This window comes from Pelobates fuscus, chromosome 7, assembly GCF_036172605.1.
Source record: "Pelobates fuscus isolate aPelFus1 chromosome 7, aPelFus1.pri, whole genome shotgun sequence".
Taxonomy (NCBI): domain Eukaryota; kingdom Metazoa; phylum Chordata; class Amphibia; order Anura; family Pelobatidae; genus Pelobates; species Pelobates fuscus.
The window spans coordinates 197,986,522-198,005,723 of NC_086323.1; positions in this window are offsets into that span (position 1 = coordinate 197,986,522).

The window sequence follows — 19,202 nt, forward strand, 5'->3', positions numbered from 1 at the left end:
TGTGTGTGTGTATATATATATATATATTTTTTTTTTTTTTTTTTTGAATGCAGGGGTGTGTCTGTAGTATTTGTGTTAGATTGCAGAAGTGGGCTTGTATGTTGTGCTGGTGTTTGAATGCTTGGATGAATGCACATACACTACTACATACATACATACATACATACATACATACATACATACATACAGTTGCAAGAAAAAAGTATGTGAACCCTTTGGAATGATATGGATTTCTGCACAAATTGGTCGTAAAATGTGATCTGATCATTGTGACGGAACCATCCGTCTGTCTGGTGCTTTAGTGGATTCGACTATTTTGGGCCATCCGTCTAAAGGACTGATTTGTTATGTTATGAAGCATGTTTTTACCGTTCCAGCCTGTTTTCCAGCCGTTCACCCCATTTCGCACGAACTCCATGTCTAACATATGGGTGGCCGCCATTTTGGGACTTTTGCATGTGTTCGCGGCCATCTTGCGTGCGAACAGCGGTGTTTGCCTGTGAACGCGTGGAACTAAAAACGGATACCCAAACAGGCGAACACCGCTGAGACCTCCATACACCCAGAAATTCGTGTTGGAACTACCGAACGACGAGCCATTCGGTAGTTACTTGTAATCTGCTATGGGGAATCCAGCGAACCCAGAGATAGTTGTGGATGACAAGGATTTCGTATGATTTTAACCGGCGAACGGAGACCGACTGCAGGGCCAAAACTTGTGGAACTCTTTTCGGCTAGAAGATCCGTGCAGTCGGTCAAAACTTCAATCATCCATAACTCCCGAACCCCTTAACCGAATGGGCTGAGATTTGGACAGAATGTTCCCCTAACCAAGACCTTTCAAGCGGTGCTGGACTTAAAGGTGTACCCCCTGGTTTTGGGGTACATCCATAACTGGGGTAAATTATTGTACAGTATAATTGTGTTATGTGGTTATCTGAGGGGAGGAGAGGTGGGGGTGTTACCCTGTGTATAATTGGTTATTTTCATCCTCCCCCTGGGAGTGCCCTGTGTGTGCCTTTTCCTAATAAAAAGCAGGCTGGATGTTCCAGTCCTCAGATCTTGTTTTGACCCTCAACATGGAGCTTCAGTCTCGTTATTGGGGGGATTCTTATTTACGCTTAAGGACTATTATTGGGAACTTATGCCGTTTGGTGGATATCGTTATTCGAGAGATTACTACTTCCCCTGGTTATGGTTCGTGGATTATACAGTATACGAACAAGGACTTGATACGGTGAGAGGGGAAGGTGGCCTAAACGGTGATTTACTTATTAAGACAAAAGGTGTCTTAACAATTGGTGGCAAGCGACGGGATGAATCCCACAACACAGAAGGAAAGAAATGCAGTATGAACAGTTAAGACGTGCTACTCTTAAGGACATAATAGAACGCCGAGGTCGATCAGCAAGCAATTTAAAGAAACGGGAAATTATTGCTTTGCTAAGGGAAATGGATGCAACACAGGGAACGGAGAGCGCTAATGTGCCCAGCAGTTTGGATTTAACACCCGAGGAAATACAATTTAACCGGGCAGTGCAAATAAGGCTGGCACACTTTGGCCCCAACCCCTCAGCAGACATTGTGGAACGTGTGCAAGCCGCAGTAGCAGCACACCAAGCGCTCCAAGGAAGAGGAGCTGCAGCAGCAGAGGTACCCAATAACGATTCCGGAAGGAAAAAGGTACCATTTGCTGCATTTAAAATTTTTATTGAAAATGAAGGAGAGATCGATGGGTTCCTGGCCGATTTCGAAAGGCAGTGTGCCTTCCATCAGGTACCCACAGACCAATGGGTCACCATCCTCTCTGGGAAATTATCCGTCCGGGCTAGTGACGCATTTCGGGCCATCCCAGAAGAGGAGATCACCAGCTATCGGGCAGTGAAGGATGCGCTCCTAGCCAGGTATGCGGTGACCCCAGAAGTTTACAGACGACGCTTCAGGGAAACCAACAAGCAAAGTGGCGATTCTTATGTGGAATGGGCCTGCAGAGTTCACCGTACTGCAGCCCACTGGATGGCAGGATGCCAAGCAGTATCGGGGGAAGAGGTGCTGCAGGTATTCTTACTGGAACACTGCTTCGAGAAATTGCCTACCGGGGTCCGGGAGTGGGTCAGAGATAGAAAACCCTCTACCCTACCCGAGGCGGCCCGGTTGGCAAACGAATATACTGATGCTCGCAAACTGGACAATACCGTTGTTAAAGTTCCGACCAGAGTGGAATACCGACCAGCAGCCCCTCCGATTCCAACAACATACCAACCCCCAGTGCATCGCAGCCCAGTAGTACCACCGACCAATACTTATGTGCAGCCATCCAAATTTAATGCCAGGGATTATTCCCAACCCATCCGGTGCTTTCTGTGCAAACAGTTGGGACACAAGCGCCCGGAGTGTCCACTGAACCACGCTAACCAAGCTCAGTCCTGGAGGAGATCAGCCAACCCGAATCAGCGACCACCACAGCCTGCTGCTCACTGTGTAGAGCAGGAGGAATTCTGGGGCATCTTGCACGAAGCCGACCCGGTGCAAGCCGCCCATCAGGACAATCGCCAGCAACACCGGCAGACTGTGAAACTAAATGGCCGAGTGGTAAATGGACTTAGAGACACAGGAGCCACCATGACACTGCTCCAAAATAACTTGGTCTCAGAACACCAGCACACCGGAGACACAGTGGCCGTGAGGGTAGCAGGGGGAGCCGTATTCCGGTTACCTGTTGCCCGTGTTCACCTGGACTGGGGAGTGGGCGCTAGACACGTGGATGTTGGGGTTATGAAAGACTTGCCCGCTGATGTGCTTCTTGGGAATGATTTGGCCCCTTTGGTTTCGGCCTATGCTCCAATGGGCCCCTTGGACGTTAACCCAGTGACTACTCGCTCTCAGACCCGTGCCTCTGGAACCAGCCCACCTGCCGAGGAGGCCCAGGTAAGACCCTTTTCCCCGACTGACAGCTTAGCTCAGACCCCCTTACATTGGGATTCCCCAGAGGAGTTTGGGAGGGAAACCCGGGCAGATCCTACCCTACAAAAGTACAGGGACAGAGCAGATGCTGGAGAGGAAGGGATAGACGGGGAGCGGTATAAGTGGGTGGGGGACAGGCTATACAGAATCCCGAAACCTTCCCAGAAGAAGATAGCCCCTCCGCAGAATCACCAGCTGGTGGTGCCCGCGAAATACCGGCAGGAGCTTCTGCGGATAGGGCACGATGTCCCTTTAGCAGGACATCTAGGGTCTCGTCGCACAGCCTATAGGATCTCCCAGAATTTCTTTTGGCCCAACTTCAACCAGGCTGTGCGGATATATTGCAGCACTTGTGACACATGTCAACGGGTAGGAAAGCGGGGGGACCACCCTAAGGCTAAACTATCAGCGATGCCTATTATAGGGGAGCCCTTTTCCCGCATAGCTGTTGACATTGTGGGTCCACTGGCCAGGGCTAGTCCATCAGGCAAGAAGTATATTCTTACTGTAGTGGACTATGCCACTCGCTATCCAGAGGCAGTAGCGCTGTCTAACATAGAGGCAGAGACGATTGCTGATGCCCTGGTTAGGATTTTTACCAGGGTTGGGTTCCCTAAAGAGATCCTCTCCGACCAGGGAACCCAATTTACTGCGGTGCTCACCCAGCAGCTGTGGAAAGTATGTGGCATTAAACCCTTGCTTAGCTCGCCTTACCATCCACAGACTAACGGTCTCTGCGAGCGTTTTAACGGTACCCTCAAACAGATGCTAAGAACCTTTACGGACACTTGCAGGGACTGGGAGAGATTCTTGCCGCACCTCCTGTTTTCATACCGGGAGGTGCCCCAGGAATCTACTGGGTTCTCCCCTTTTGAGTTACTGTATGGGAGACGGGTCCGCGGACCCCTAGATCTCATCCGGGGACACTGGGAAGGGGAGACTGAGCAAGAAGGGACCCCCATAGTGCCATATGTTCTGGAACTTCGGGACCGCATGGAGAAACTGTCCCTGATGGTAAGGGAGAATCTCCGGGCGGCCCAGGGGAAACAGAAGAGATGGTACGATCAGGGTGCCCGACAGCGAGCCTTCCAGGTGGGGCAAAAAGTATTAGTGCTCAAACCTGTGAAGGCCAACAAGATGCAAGCCTCTTGGCAAGGCCCGTACAGAATAGTGGCGCAGATCTGCGACACTACCTATTTGATAGCCAGCTGTTCAGACGAAAGGGTCCAGAGATCCTTTCATGTGAACATGCTGAAAGAGTATCAAGAACGACCTGAGAACATTGCAGCCGTATGTGCCCCAGCTACAGATGACCCTGAGAATTTGTCCCTCCCTGATCTATTAGAAAGGGACCCCCAGACTGACCTCACCTCCCTCGTACAGTTAGGAGACAGGTTAAACCCCACAGAAAGGATCCAAGCGAAACAGTTGTTATGGGAGAAGCAAGCAACCTTCTCCCAGGAGCCAGGTTACACCCACCTCGCTATACACAAGGTAGAGACCCCTGGACAGACCCCCTTACGACAGCCGCCTTACCGTATCCCTGAAGCAGTCCAAGATGGAATGCGGAAGGAGATACAGGAGATGACCCAGCTTGGGGTCATCGAACCCTCTGACAGCCCTTGGGCTTCGCCTGTAGTCCTAGTACCTAAGAAAGATGGGACCACCCGGTTCTGTGTGGACTACAGGCGACTCAACGAGCGGACTACCACTGACGCCTACCAAATGCCCCGGGTAGACGAATTATTGGATCGTATTGCCAGGGGACGTTATCTGACCACCATAGACCTATGTAAGGGCTACTGGTAGATTCCCTTGGCCGAGGATGCTATCCCCAAGTGGGCCTTCGTCACCCCATTTGGCCTGTACCAATTTACGGTCATGCCTTTTGGGATGAAGAATGCCCCGGCTACTTTCCAACGGATGGTGGATAGACTCCTGGATGGCTTCCAAGAATTTGCCTGTGCATACTTGGACGACATAGCGATCTATAGTGGGTCCTGGGAGGAACACCTGGTACACATAGGGGTAGTACTGGATAAGATCCGGGCCGCTTGCCTGACATTGAAGCCAGAAAAGTGCCATGTAGGTATGGCAGAAGTACAGTACCTGGGTCACCGAGTGGGATGTGGGAACCAGAGACCAGAGCCCGCCAAAGTAGAAGCGGTGGCTAACTGGCCCACGCCCACTACTAAGACCCAGGTATTGGCCTTCTTAGGGACAGCAGGGTACTACCGACGTTTCGTTCCTGACTACAGCTCTATTGCTAAGCCCCTGACAGATCTGACGAAAAAGAATTTGCCTAAGCAGGTCCTGTGGTCCCCGGCTTATGAAGCTGCGTTCCAGGCACTGAAACAAGCTCTCGTGAATGCCCCTATCTTGGCTGCCCCAGTCCCTAACAAACGCTTTCTCGTTCACACAGATGCTTCCATGTATGGACTGGGGGCTGTGTTAAGCCAAGTTGGGGAAGATGGAGGAGAACATCCTGTCGCATACCTCAGCCGAAAATTACTACCCCGAGAAGTGAGTTATGCGGCAATTGAGAAAGAATGTTTAGCCCTAGTCTGGGCATTGAAAAAGTTAAGTCCCTACTTGTATGGGCAAGAATTTTCCCTTGTAACAGATCATAACCCCCTCGTTTGGCTTAACCGGGTCTCAGGCGACAATGGGAGACTGCTGAGATGGAGCTTGGCATTACAACCGTACAACTTTACTATTAGCTACAGACCCGGTAAGCTGAACTGCGGAAATGCGGATGGCTTATCACGGCAAACCGACATATCCACCACCTCTTAGTCCGGACATCCCCAAGTTGACCCGCCACAGTGTCAAGCCGGGTCTGCCGGAGTGTTCCACAAGGGGGGAGCCGTGTGACGGAACCATCCGTCTGTCTGGTGCTTTAGTGGATTCGACTATTTTGGGCCATCCGTCTAAAGGACTTGCGGCCATCTTGCGTGCGAACAGCGGTGTTTGCCAGTGAATGCGTGGAACTAAAAACGGATACCCAAACAGGCGAACACCGCTGAGACCTCCATACACCCAGAAATTCGTGTTGGAACTACCGAACGACGAGCCATTCGGTAGTTACTTGTAATCGGCTATGGGGAATCCAGCGAACCCGGAGATAGTTGTGGATGACAAGGATTTCGTATGATTTTAACCGGCGAACGGAGACCGACTGCAGGGCCAAAACTTGTGGAACTCTTTTCGGCTAGAAGATCCGTGCAGTCGGTCAAAACTTCAATCATCCATAACTCCCGAACCCCTTAACCGAATGGGCTGAGATTTGGACAGAATGTTCCCCTAACCAAGACCTTTCAAGCGGTGCTGGACTTAAAGGTGTACCCCCTGGTTTTGGGGTACATCCATAACTGGGGTAAATTATTGTACAGTATAATTGTGTTATGTGGTTATCTGAGGGGAGGAGAGGTGGGGGTGTTACCCTGTGTATAATTGGTTATTTTCATCCTCCCCCTGGGAGTGCCCTGTGTGTGCCTTTTCCTAATAAAAAGCAGGCTGGATGTTCCAGTCCTCAGATCTTGTTTTGACCCTCAACATGGAGCTTCAGTCTCGTTATTGGGGGGATTCTTATTTACGCTTAAGGACTATTATTGGGAACTTATGCCGTTTGGTGGATATCGTTATTCGAGAGATTACTACTTCCCCTGGTTATGGTTCGTGGATTATACAGTATACGAACAAGGACTTGATACGGTGAGAGGGGAAGGTGGACTAAACGGTGATTTACTTATTAAGACAAAAGGTGTCTTAACAATCATCATCTAAGTCACAACAATAGACAATCACAGTCTGCTTAAACTAATAACACACACAGAATGCAATGTTGCCATGTTTTTATTGAACACACCATGTAAACATTCACAGTGCAGGTGGAAAAAGTATGTGAACCCTTGGATATAATAACTGGTTGAACCTCCTTTGGCAGCAATAACTTCAACCAAACATTTCCTGTAGCTGCAGATCAGACGTGCACAAAAGTCAGGAGTAATTCTTGACCATTCCTCTTTACAGAATTGTTTCAGTTCAGCAATTATCTTGGGATGTCTGGTGTGAATTGCTTTCATGAGGTCATGCTAGACTAATGACATCTCCAAGAGCTAATTGGAGTGAGATGTCGGCCAACTGGAGTCCAATCAATGATATGAGATTGGAGGTGTTGGTTACAGATGCCCTGCCCTATAAAACACACACACCAGTTCTGGGTTTGCTTTTCACAAGAAGCATTGCCTGATGTGAATGATGCCTTGCACAAAAGAGCTCTCAGAAGACCTACGATTAAGAATTGTTGACTTGCATAAAACTGGAAAGGGTTATAAAAGTATCTCCAAAAGCCTTGCTGTTCATCAGTCCACGGTAAAACAAATTGTCTATAAATGGAGAAAGTTCAGCACTGCTGCTACTCTCCCTAGGAGTGGCCGTCCTGCTCAAGGTGAAGAAGAATCCTAGAGTGTCAGCTAAAGACTTACAAAAGTCACTGGCAAATGCTAACATCCCTGTTAGCGAATCTACAATACATAAAACACTAAACAAGAATGGATTTCATGGGAGGATACCTGTCAGGGATCTTACCTGGAGTGGGAGTCCGGCAGGCAGAGTTAAGGCACCCTTTGCAATTCGGCACAGAACGAGGGGACTCAGGACAGAAATCCCCAAGGGTGTGACACAGTGCACTGGGGCTGAAATAACCAGTGCTTCCTGGAACGCAGTACAGACAAGGGAAATCCAGAAGAGTAGTCGGTAACAGAATCAGAAGTCAGGGCTGGCGGCAATCAGGCGAAAACAGTAGACGAGCAGGAGATCAAAACCAGGAGTCAGATAAACAGCAGTGAAACCAAACGGAACAGGAAACACGATCTGACCACGAGGACCAGACTTGCGGGGTTTAAATAGGAAGACTCAGCCAATAATCATGGAACCAGGAACAGGTGTGCAAATCCCAGGCAAACAGGCTCAGACTACAGGATACCAAGGACATGTAGAAACAGTCAAAGATGCGTGGAGCCCAATGTAAGGATCCTGACTGGGATGCAGGCAACTCAGGTTCGATCCCAGCCAGACCCAAATACACAATATTGTGTAAAACCCAATGATGATCCTGACAATACCACAGAGGAAGCCACTGCTGTCCAAACAAAACATTGCTGCACGTTTACAGTTTGCACAAGAGCACCTGGATGTTCCACAGCAGTACTGGCAAAATATTCTGTGGACAGATGAAACCAAAGTTGAGTTGTTTGGAACAAACAAACAACACTGTGTGGTGAAAAAGAGGCACAGCACACCAACATCAAAACCTCATCCCAACTGTGAAGTATGGTTGTGGGGGCATCATGTTTTGGGGCTGCTTTGCTGCGTCAGGGCCTGGACGAATTGCTATCATCGAAGGAAAAATGAATTCCCAAGTGTATCTAGACATTTTGCAGGAGAACTTAAGGCCATCTGTCTACCAGCTGAAGCTCAACAGAAGATGGGTGTTGCAACAGGACAATGACCCAAAGCATAGAAGTAAATCAACAACAGAATGGCTTAAACAGAAGAAAATACGCCTTCTGAAGTGGCCCAGTCAGAGTCCTGACCTCAAGCCGATTGAGATGCTGTGGCATGACCTCAAGCAATTCACACCAGACATCCCAAGAATATTGCTGAACTGAAACAATTCTGTAAAGAGGAATGGTCAAGAATTACTCCTGACCATTGTGCACGTCTGATCTGCAACTACAGGAAACATTTGGTTGAAGTTATTGCTGCCAAAGGAGGTTCAACCAGTTATTATATCCAAGGGTTCACATACTTTTTCCACCTGCACTGTGAATGTTTACATGGTTTGTTCAATAAAAAACATGGCAACATTTCATTCTTTGTGTGTTATTAGTTTAAGCAGACTGTGATTGTCTATTGTTGTGACTTAGATGATGATCAGATCACATTTTATGACCAATTTGTGTAGAAATCCATATCATTCCAAAGGGTTCACATACGTTTTCTTGCAACTGTACATACATACAAAAATATTCTTGCACATTAACACACAGATCCATATAAATACACCGACACATACACACAAATTCATATAGACATAGACACATACACATTGATACACACTGTCAAATACACACATGCACCCTGACACACAAACATTGATACGTGCACACACTGATATAAAAACACACCCTGACACAGAAGCACACTGAGACACACACACTCACACACACATATAAGTGATTTTCTTTTAATATCTGGCGCTTGGAGTCCTGCTGCTGTGGTAGTGAGGGGTCTGGAGCTCTTCATGCTCCTCTCCCCTCATGCTGTGGCTGCCTCCCTACCGCGCTGTCTCTCCGCATGACGCTGGGAGGAAGCGACAGGCTGTTATGGTTACCTCCAGGCTAGCTGAAGGTTGGACCGCTTAGATGTCCTGGTTTCCGATCTTGGAGAGGGAGAGCGCTGCTCCGAACAGCATAAATCCACAATCCTGTAGATGTAGATCTCCCACTAGCTATAAGTAAAGCTAGTATAACACCTTAACCTACAACACGAGTCGAGGCTGCGAGTTGAGGGTAAGAACTGATTTAATGGATGCTCATGCACGGCTTTTTATACATATTTTCAGGCCAGAGGAACACCCCTCTGGACCTGATGGTACACGCCAGGGGCCGGGTGGTCGGTTGTTCGGGGGTTAGTTCATCTTTTAGTTCGGTACCCCGTTCGACCCTTTTAGTGCAAACGTTGACCACCCTGATCACAGTTAAAATGGATCCTGCTATCCCTGTAGGAATGATCCCTGTAGCTTCTCCTGAAATCCCAGCTGAAGTAGAGCAAAGTAGTGATTATAGCTCCCAATCCCCAAGCATGAGTTGAGACTTCATGAAGGGGTAAAATGATCTGGTTTATTGATGGCCACAGCTCGGCCTTTTATGCAGATCTTTCAACAAGGTTTACTGCCACAGGGACAAAAAATACAGTAACCAATCATTTCACATTACAATAATAAACACACCCACACAAGCAGTGCAATTCCTCCTCTCTATACTGGAGATAATTGGCTTACGTGGTTGGAGTAAACTCCATTATCTCCAGGTAGAGAGAAACATTTTCTTTTTACAATATAACAAAAATGTATGAAAATCCATAACTTGTATTTTGCCGAATTGAATCCCCACCAGATAGCTTGGATCTGAGCGCTCAATATAGCCGAACAGCGCTCAGATGCCACAAACAGTTTGAACGCCATGGAGCTAAAGAGTTGGTTCACTGGCTGTTCGTGGAAATGTGTCCGAAATTCGCTCCATGGATCCAGCTACCTGGGGTCGGTCTCATTCGTATAATAATTGTCCCGAACGGCATGGTGTTCGTGAAACTGGATACGAATGCAATGGATATTGGTGAGCCTCAGCGGTGTTCATCTGAAATTAAGGCCAAAAATTGTTCCACACTGTTGATGACAAAACACAGCTGGGCGTTTGTATTCAGACAAATAACAGAATAACAGACAAACTGAAAGACTCCAGAGATCTAGCAAGACAGGGGTTTTGTCACAACAGTCAATTAGGCTGCGGTTAACCACAAAACCGCAACTCCTGGGTGGTTGATTGTAGGCACACACTTCAGGTAGAGTGGTCATCTGTTCGCCATTTTGTTTGGTGTTTTGAAAGGTGCACAGGGTTAATTGGCGGCACACGCCAGGGGCCGGGTGGTCGGCTATTCGTACATACGAATGGCCTGTAATACTTGTTTGGGTAAAAGTAACCAAAAATAATAGCAAAAGTAACCAGGTTGTAGCAGACAGAGGAGACTTCTGTAACACAGTGTTGTGGTTTAAATTCAGCAGACAGCAATCTTTTCTCTCAGGTATGAAGACAAGGAATGGGCACAGCAGAAATGCTAGCTTGGAGGGCAGTACTCGTGTATGACAAAATACTGCTCCTAATTTTAATGGGGACAACACAGATCTTATAACAAAATGATGTACACATCAGAAAGGGGTTGTCTTTACATAATAGTCATGTCCTGTCAATTGCGTATTCAAAGAACTTAAAGCACATCTGGTATAAGCTGGTCAAAAGGTGTTACTTGATTAAACAAACACTTCCCAATAAAGTGTTAACAGGATATGCAGTGGGGGAGGGTGGGCAAGAGGAAGATACAAATCAGGATCAAAGTCCAGCTGTTATAATAGAGCATCCTGACATTACTCAATCAATTGTGTAGTGTGACACAGGATATAAGGGGAAAGGTGCTCATTAATCCATTTCACATAGGCTTTCACTTCCTCCCAGCCAGCTAACATTACAGGTGCCCAGTCGTGGTATTAGAGGACCGCGGCACCCGACCGGGCCCTGGTTCAGCAGTAATGTTTACCCGGTGCTATAATCATAGCACCGGGGGAACATTCAGCGGCACCCCTGTGTGCACAGTTTGGGAATCACTGATTTCTCCAATACAAATGAAAACAGCTTCCTAACAAGATATTCCAGACAGTATACTATACGTCAAATATCGCCAAACAGAATACAGCGGATAATCTACAGAAAGGTATAATAATATAACAGTGTAATACAGTTAAAATAGGTTGCTGTGCCCTAAATTCAATTGCATTTGCTAGATGGAGACTTGGAAATTGCCTTAGGGTGCCACCCCTTGGATGATTGGGGGGGGGGGGGGGGGGCTGGTCCAGGGTTCCCTTTCAGCTTTTGGATGATAACACAGTATGGAAAGCCAGACTTGGGATATATCCAAAAATAAAAACTGCTTTATTATATGTATAAAAAATGAAATGAAATACAACAAAAATGGTCCTCCTATGTTCGTGTGACGTCATTTCCGGTAGTCCTGCCTGTATGGCGCTTGCGTTCCAATCGGCAGCCATAATGCATTCCACGCTTGAATTGTAAGTGGTCGCCATTGTTACAACATACAGAAGGTTCTATCTTTAGTGAACAGTAAGGAAGCCTACAAGGCTCAAAATGGACAAGTATCAGAAATAAACAGCAGCATGTAACTGAATTAGTAGAGTCCCATTAGATGAAATAGATAAAGAGCCCAAAGCTTATACTTGGAAGTATCTCTCTGGTAATTGGATAATTTAAGCTGATTTATTAGGGGAAGTATTCTTTAAAAATATGTTATTTTTGTTCCGGGTGTTTGTCTGGAACATAATATGACCAGAAACACCCCCCCCCCTCTTTTTTAGATCGTTTGATTAGTTTCAAAACCCAATCACATGCACATCCCTTGGCTCTAAATTTATATGTATTGTAAAGAGCTCAAAGTCATAATAAAACGAAGACATATTTTAAAACCCATAGAGTGGAGAGAAAGGTGTGTTTTTTTTTTGTTTTTTTTAAAAACACTAGGTACATATGTTATAAATATTAGGGATGCACCGAAATTTCGGCTGCCGAAATTTCCGGTTGAAAATGGGCCTATCCCGTTTCAGCCGAAAAAGAGTCAAATTTGGCGAAATGATTGATTTTTTTTTATTTTTTTTGTGACCGGGGGGAAAGAACACTAAGGGACAGGGGAGGGGGGGAGAACAATACACTGGGTTAGAACATTCAAGCAGAACATCTATTCACTATTACGCAATATGACCACTAAAAGAGAAGGGAAGTTTTTCATATTAAATTAATTAAATGTATTAAAAGGTCTAATATTAAAAAAATTATATGAAAAAAACTTTTTTGAAATCATTTGGGGAAAAGTAATTTTCGGTTTCGGTTTTCGGCCAAGGGCATCCTGAATTTTCGGGTTTCGGTTTCGACCCAGAATTTTCATTTTGGTGCATCACTAATAAATATACAAACTTAACTGATGGTTATTACCAAAAAATTAAGATATATAATAAATAAAACCATAAACCAGAAAACATATTGTCATTTTTTTATGTATGATGATTACTATTTCTATTTCCACTGGCAGGTCAAACAGGGAATCTACTACAATTTCAATATCAGAACCTTAGGTGCTGCATGTGTTTAGAATGTATGTGATATATGCAGTGTAATTTATTCCTCCACCATCAATCCAGATAAGTGAGGCTTTTTGGACTAAATCTCATTTTGCAAAGCAAATTAAAGTAAAAGAGAGTATACATAATTTTGCTAGGGAATGGGGTAAAGCACTCAAAATACTTAAAGCGTCACTGTCATGGCCGAATCCCGTTTTTTTTTTTTAACCCCCCGACTCCACTACATCTAATTGACCCCTTAGTTACCTCCAAATGCCCCTAAGCCCCCATAACCTATTGTCTAATCTTTATTTTCTGCCCCAATCTATATTCAAGGCCCCGCCATCTTTGTGTGGGTAGAGGAAGTCCCTCTGGGACACTGTTACAGAGATCCCCTCTGTCGGATACATGCATCTACTTTTGTTTCACTTTTTATACTTTGTTTTATGCGAACCCATTCTACAAGTCATTCGTATATACGAAGGACCGACCACCCGGCCCTTGGCGTGTGCCGCTAGTTAATCTTTTTGACCTCGAAACCACCGAAAGAACCGACGAACAGCGGACCACCCTACCCAAAGAGTGTGCCAACAATTAACCTCCCGGGACCTGTGATTTGTGGTTAACCGCAGCCTAATTGTATGTCATCAGGGTGGTCACTGTTCGTATACAATTGACCGAACGGAGTGCCGAACAACTCACTAAAGAACTGTTGAACGACGACCACCGAGATGCTGGCGTGTGTCCCCAATTATGTTGTGGCTTCTGCGGTTAACTGCACTCTAAGTACTTGTCCCAAGATGGTCGCCATTCGTAGGCTGAACACAATCTTTGTGTCGTCGAATGCTCAGCGGGACTTAAGCACCTAACTCCTGGAACAATAATCGGCTGCTGGTTCATATGAATACCGCAGAGGTGCCGGTTGATCCATCCGTTCATACTAAAACTATACAAACCGACTTTAACTCTATGACTCTTACACACCATTTGTGGGATCTTTGCGCCATTCGTATATTTTGTGCGCTCAGATCTGAGCTATCCAGAGAATGGTCGAATGGGATTTCTTATTATTAAAATATAGAAGTTATGCATTTTTATGTTATTTTTATGTGGGAAATAAAACGTGGTATTTTCATGTGCTTGGAGATAATTAGGTTAGTCTAACAGTTGAAACCAATTATCTCCAAGGTAGGGCGGAGTGTTTTCAATAGATGCACTGTACTCTTATTGGTTGGGACATTGCATTGTCCAGTGTACCATCAGGTCCAGAGGGGTTGTCTGACCTGATAACTTGTATAAATTACCGTACATGAGTGCCATTAAAACAGTTTGTTTTACCCTAAACTCGCAACTCGACTCATGTTGTAGGGAAAGGTGTATCCTAGCTTTGCTATAGCTAGTGGGAGATTCTACACTTACAGGAATACCATTGTATGCTGATCGGAGCGGCGCTCTCACTCTCAAAGTTCGGGAACCAGGATATCCAAGTGGTCCAACTTCCAGCTAGCCTGGAGGTAACCGTAACAGACACGTCATCTGCCCACACTAGATAGTGCTGTGAGATTCCCCCACATGCCCAGTTAAACACTTGGGCATGCAATTGGGAATTTCATCTATTCATTCGTTTGTCATAAAGACGAATGAATGACTAGAAATTTCAGACGAACAAACAAACACTGAATATCAGTTTATTACAAGGAGGGAGCTACCGCCACACGTAGCTCCCTCCTTGTAATATGTAAAGATAGAAGCAGCAGTGAGCAGTGCTCCCCACCACTTCCTAAGCCCCCCATGTCCTTCCTCACTCTATGGGGTCAATATGACCCCCATACTAGCATAAGGGAGATTAAAATCCGCCGAATGCCCCTACTCGCTATAAAGCGAGTAGGGGCATGTCTACTAAACAGTGAGCCGCCTGTTATAAAGAAAAAAAGGGGGGACTTTTTCCTCCCCCACCCCTGCACGGTGGGTGGGGGCACTAAATAGCAATAAGGGGGGGGGGGCTTTTGTCCTCCCCACCTGCCCCCACCCCTGAGCGACTGAAGATTTTAGAAATAATATTTTAGAAAAAAAGAAGACATCAAATGGTAAGTTTTATTTTTCTTTACAAGTTAGTTATTTTATTCCCCCCTCACTATTTTTAGGGTGAGGGGAATTGGTAGTGGATAGCTTTTTATTTGGGTGAGGGGGGCTAGGGGCTTGGAGACCCATAGTCACCTTATGGCTAGGGGGATTTTCGTTTAGGGCCCCCACCTGCCGCTTTAGGATGGGGGCCGGGGGGGAGAACAGTAGTTCCCACCCCCACATTCTAATTTAGGACCCCCATCCACAGCTCAAGGGTGGGGGCTGGGGGGGAGGACAATAGTTATTTAGGGCCCCACCCACCACGCATGTGTAGGGGCCAGGGGAAAGACAGTGGCTCCCCCCTTCACATAATTATTTATGGCCCCTAACTGCCGCTCAGGGGTGGGGGCTGGTGGGGAGGATAATAGGGGCCCAGGGGTGGGGGCCAGGGGGGAGGATAATAGGTCCACCCCACTATCCTTTAGGGCCCCCACCCGCCACTGGCTGCTCACTGTGTAACGGATCACCTGGCACCCCGACTGGGTACCTCCGGTGAAAGATGCTCCTAGTGCTTACTGAGGGCTCCAAGCACTCAGCCAGACGCCATAACTACCGCGGACCCCACGAACTGCCGCAGCTTGGTTGGGGCCTCGCCATCTCCTATCCACTCTGGACCTATGACAAGGCTCCAGTCTCCAGTGGGTGATCCTCTCCTCCAAGAGAGTGAAGCAGGAACAAGCTCTTAAAAGAGCTTAGAAGTGATTATCTAGGGGAGCAGGCAGAGCATATCAATCCCTTGTAGTGATATAGCGATTCCCCCAATAAGACACAAGACTCTAGATTGAGGGTTAGGCAGGAACAGAATGAACTGAGGTTTTATTGCTTCTTTTATACATATTTCTCCACAAGGTTACAACCCACGTGCTCTTGTGGAACAGCCAATCAACAACGTACAATACAGTCAGACACTCCCAGCAAATACACACAAACACTCCCCTCTGCCTGTGATTCAATTACCTCAACACAATGGATTAACTTTATTTTCACAGGCAGGAAAAATACTGTATTCCACAATATTAATAACTTCTAAAATATACATACAATTCCCCTAAAAAGACATTCTGAATCAGCATACTCCATATACAAACATATCCAAAAATCATACAAATCTGGCCAGTGGTTAAAAAGATAGCTGGAAGTCCTACTTGACCGACCGGAAGCATGGCTTTCCTGCCCAAAAGAGTTCCAGAGATTTGGGCTGTGCAGTGGTCTATTTTACTCTGTGAAAAAGGCTAAGTCCCATTCGAATGCACTAACGGGGCCGTTCGTGCAAATAGTCTAGTATAACATGGCGTTCGAATCGTCAAACGCACTTTGATTCCAGCTGAAGTGTCGAAGTTGCTGAGAAGGTATGGGTCAGCGGTGTTCGTGCCATTGTGTAGCCGTTTTCAGTTCCATGAATTTGACGACACACACCGCTGACCGCGTTCGAGTAAATAATGATGGCCGCCCATGTGTTCGAATGTATGTACGGCGGCCATCCAGGGGTCGGCATTTAACCTGCGTTTAAACAACAGCCTGGGAGGTAAATTGACTGCACACTTCCCCTTGTGTGTGGTCCGCCTGTTTGGTAATTAGTTTGGTAAGCCCCATTTACCAAACCATATGGGAAATTTACATGCACAAAGTATTTTAACAGTTTGGGGACATTGTTTTAAAGGGGCACTGTTCCAATAAAAGTCCATAAGCCCCAAAAATGTTTTAAAGGGCCATACACCTTAGGGCCATAGTCAGTAGGCAAGAGGCTGGCAATTATTCTCCTCCAGGCACACTGTTTACAAGACATGCCCCTACTTGCGATATAGTGAGTAGGGGCAGAATTTACTATTACTAAGTAACCTTTAAAATGTACTCACAATATATTGAGCAGGCTTATACTGCTCGATGTATAACGCATAGGTGGTATAATCCCCACCTAAGGATTCTTTTGGCGTTTCTTAGGATGATTAAAACCAAAAAAGTCAGGCTTAGAAATAAAATAATAAATAAAATAAAAGTGAGAAAGGAAAGTGGCAACTAAAATAGTTAGGGCCAAAATTCCTTTATTATAACAATATATAAAAAATTTAAAGCCATCTCTAGACTTGTTTCGCCTACGATAGACTTCTTCAAGTAGAGTATAATAAAAACATAAACCTGACTTACAATGCTTTATATAGGATACATTAATTGTATTGGAATTCAAATATTCCCGCCAAAATTACGTTATTATAACCTTAATTTTAAAATACATATCAAAATTGTATGGCAGTAATATAAAACACATATAACACATATATAAAAGAATAATTATGCATGTAACTTTAAGATACGAGGTGCTGGTATGTTAAAAAAAATTGATATAAAAAGAGATCACGTGACGCGCGGCTAAAATCCCTTCCGCGTCACGTGGTTTAAATGAAACGCATGCGAAGTTAGCCGGCCGGGCGGGACAAATCAAACGTAGCGTCACCAAAGGGGAGGAGCCCTATGGTGATCTCGAACGGAGGCAGTGTTTGCATGCTGTCTGTTCAAATAGACGAGCAGACAGCATGCTTACAGTTTGTATAAACGGAAGGGGAAAAGGTCTATTATACAGTTGGATTGATTCTGTAGGGCAATAAAGAGCCAGACTCCATTTTTAAAAGAAGACTGGACTGCATAATTGCAAAACACTTAATACATATGTATATGCTTCAGATGCAATGTGTAAACTGTGAATACAATTAGTCATGAGTACATAAGAAAATAATTACAAGGATAAATATTTAAACATGAACTAAATAAAAAAAAAAATATATATATAATAAAAACAAGCAGAAATATTGAAAATAGGGAAAATTAAAAAGATCAAACTGTATATTGAGACCCTGTGGGGCAAGATGCTTTAAATTAAATGCCCATTCCATCTCTTTGCTGCCTAAAATTTTTTTAATGTCTCCACCTCTCCAAGGGATACTGCAGGTATCTATACCTATGCATTTTAGAAGTTTAGGGTTTTTTCCGTGTTTAAAAAAAAAAAATGCTTAGATACTGAATGGTTTTCAAAACCTTTTAGGATGTTTTGGCAGTGTTCTGCCAATCTGTTTTTTAATTCCCTAGTAGTCATGCCCACATATTGAAGACCACATGGACATTCTAATAGATAAATAACGTTCTTTGTGCTGCAGTGAATAACATTTTTTATAGGGTATGTACTTTGTGTAATAAATGATTTAAAAGAAGTCGTTTTTGATTTAATTTTATCGTCTGTACATTTACATACTATGCATTTATTGCATTTAAAAAAAAAACCTTTGGGTTTATTTAAAAATGAGGGGGGACAGAAAGAAGAGGTAGTATGGCTTTGTTTAGTATAGTTTCTTGTAAGGATGGATTTAAGGCTGGGTGCCCCTCTGAATATAACGTGTGGTTTATCGTGAATAATACCAGCTAGAGTCTCATCTTGTTTTAATATATGCCAATGTTTGTTGATAATCTTCTTCATAACATTATTTTTGTTATTGAAGTCAAAGATAATTGGCAATGTTGGGGCATTTTTGGAGGCTTTATTCTCACTGTACTCCAAAAGGTCTGATCTCTCTTTCTCCCTAACATTTTTTATGGTTTGGTTTAAGTTGTTTAAGGGATAATTTTTTGAGAGAATTTACTCAATAGCATTTGAGTTTGTGCCTCAAAATCTTGGGTAAGGGAACAGTTCCTTTGAAGGCGAAGGAACTGGCTCTTGGGTATTGCATGGAGCCACGGTTTATAATGGCAACTCGACATATCAATCACATTATTTGTACATACTTTTTTTTAAAAAAAGTTTTAGTATGAACCTTATTGTTTTGAATAAAAATTTCCAAATCTAAAAAGCGGATAAAAGATTGACTGTATTCATGTGTTAAAACTATACCATTATTGTTTTCATTTAAAAAAAGTAAAAACTGGTTGAGGGAGTTTTCTGTGCCTTCCCAAATAAAAAATAAGTCGTCAATATATCTAAAGTATGTGACCAGGTTTGCCTGCCAGTCATGCTCTCCAAAAATGGCCGTGGATTCCCACTCTGCCATAAAAAGGTTAGCATAACTGGGTGCAAACCTGGTCCCCATATTAGTCCCTTGTTGTTGTAGATAAAGAGTCTAAAAAACCAAAAATAATGTTTTTTTTTTAAATAATATTAATACCT